The sequence below is a fragment of the Grammomys surdaster genome, unplaced genomic scaffold (assembly GCF_004785775.1).
Source record: "Grammomys surdaster isolate TR1022 unplaced genomic scaffold, NIH_TR_1.0 139, whole genome shotgun sequence".
NCBI lineage: Eukaryota > Metazoa > Chordata > Mammalia > Rodentia > Muridae > Grammomys > Grammomys surdaster.
Window position 1 is genome coordinate 12,080,468 of NW_021604597.1, and position 2,586 is coordinate 12,083,053.

Sequence of the window (2,586 nt, forward strand, 5' to 3'; positions counted from 1 at the left end):
GTGGAGAGTGTTTACAAGAAACTTGGCTTGATTTAGAAGCATTTTTCACAACCTAAATTACAATTTTATGTGTTTATAAAATGCTATACAAGAAATAGTGCTGTATATCAGCCATGAGGAATCATTAGGAAATGCCAGTGAATTTATACAAAAATGATGGGTCACACTGGCATGTATTTTTATTCATTGGTTCTATGGTAGGGGTGAGGTAGGTCCATATATGATCTACCCAGGGTCTCTGTGGTATAGAAAGCAAGCAGCACTTTTCTGATGAGAGAAGCCCCTGTGAGAAGCCTCTAAGCTGTCAGATGATATTCAACTGTTGGTTGTGTCATGCCAGGGTTCAGGTTTAGTAAGCAGGGAGGTATTAAGTCCCTTATCCCTTTTGCTGTACATGTTTGTTCAGAGTCCAGTGTAGATAAGGTGTATGTACGCACCTGGAAACAGTTTCTGCTTGTCATGTCTGTCATTCCTTTAAAAGTTCTCCTTAAGTGGACATTATTCATAGGACCCTGTTTCCCAGATCATTGTATAGGTTTGTGATTGCAGACCAGAACTTCTGATTTTCCAGTTGATTGTTTTCTTAGACTGTTTTCTTTGGTACTAATAAAGTACTAGATTGCTATGTTTTGAAGAAGAAAACATCCTATTTTATAGTTAATTGTCAATAAGTAGTGATGGACTTATTACTGGCAGACATCACAGGAAGTAGAACGTATCATGTGGACACAGGAAGCATGAGAAAGGCATGTTTTCATAGCAGACTCCTCTTGGGATAATTCATTTAACTCATTACTCACCTGAGCAATTCGTCCATTTGTGAAGATAAAGCCATGGTTATCTCCTAGGGGTCCTACCTCTTAATAATGGGTATTATGAGGACTAAATTTTAACATGAATTTTAGATACCATGAACAATAAGTAAACCATAAGAGATGCTATTGTCTACCTATGTAGAAAATTAAGTCACCCATTACAATATGTCATAGTGGCATATATTAAAAGTATTTTTCATATATACACTGCTGTTTATGTATTTTCACACATTTCTCAAGTTATCAGCACAAGATAAAATTAACAACTCTGGGCTACTAACTACAAACTTAGTAAATGTTAGTGTTGCCCATTTTGAATGGATCTCTATTTACAGGGTTCTGTACTACTCTCTGATATCAGACACCAACACTCAGGGATAGCAACAAATGGGATTGTAAAATTTAAAATATATCTGTTATCTTTGAAATTTGCCAAACTTTTTCTATAAAAATAGTTATAGGTTTTACAGGTTTAGTAACACACAGTGTCAGAATCAGACATTACAACAGATCAGAGAGGCACTACCTAGACTCAACTAGGGCACATAATAAATGGTCTTGAATTCCCAAAGGGAAAAACACATGGCTAAATGACTTTTAGATAGTTGGGTTATTCTGAATTTCTTTGTATAATACAAAGATAATGAGTTTTGGAAAGTTAAAAATTATAAGCCCAAAATAGCATTCCTTTAAATCAGATCCAAATGCAGTTTTGAACTTTGAGAAAATGAAGCCTGAGTTCTAAAAACAATGAAGAAATAACAATAAAAGACAAAAGCACTAGGAAGTTACTGAATAGTTTCAGGTAATAGTTAAAAATGAATCTATAACAGAAATTAGTCCTAAGGCATGAACATCCTATTAAGTATCCATAACATAATTTTTTATAATTGTTACAAGCCGCAATATTGTAAGTTTTCACAAAAGCTTGATATGTTTTTTCCTCTAGTTTACAGAATCTTGATGGGTATTTTCTAGTGGTTGTCACTATTGTATCCCTATGTCCTAAAATCAGTTATCTACAGATCAGCGGTGGGATTTCAGGGCTTGCTCACCATACAATTGTCCTTCTGTATGAAGCTCGGCAAATGAAGAAGAGTTTGCTTCAAGAGGGTACTTTAATATGTCAGTACAGGGCATTATCATCTACCGAGCTGCCTACTTTGGTATCTATGACACTGCAAAGGGAATGCTCCCAGATCCCAAGAATACTCACATCTTCATCAGCTGGATGATTGCACAGTCTGTCACTGCTGTTGCTGGCCTGACTTCCTATCCTTTTGACACGGTTCGCCGTCGTATGATGATGCAGTCGGGACGCAAAGGAACTGATATCATGTATACAGGCACGCTTGACTGCTGGAGGAAGATCGCTGGCGATGAAGGAAGCAAGGCGTTTTTCAAGGGTGCATGGTCCAACGTTCTCAGAGGCATGGGTGGTGCCTTTGTACTTGTCTTGTATGATGAGATCAAGAAGTACACATAATTATGTCCTAGGTGTTCTCCCCGAGAACAGGCATGTTGTATAATATACCATATCTTGAACATTCTGGACAGATTCTCTGGGTTTGTCTATTTTATCAATGGCAACTATTTACCAGTTGAAAAGTGGGAAGCAATAATATTCATCTGACCAGTTTTCTCTTAAAGCCATTTCTATAATGACAATAATGATGGGACTCAATTATACTTTTTATTTCAGTCACTCCTGATAATAAAAAAATGAAGAAATAAAAATATCCAAAACCAAAAAAAACGAGGGTAGTTAAAG

General features: G+C 36.4%; 1 pseudogene; it reads left to right on the forward strand.

Moving 5' to 3' along the window:
• The first annotated feature begins 677 nt into the window (after positions 1 to 677).
• On the forward strand, positions 678 to 2,374 carry LOC114618006 (annotated as a pseudogene).
• Positions 2,375 to 2,586: the final 212 nt, after the last annotated feature.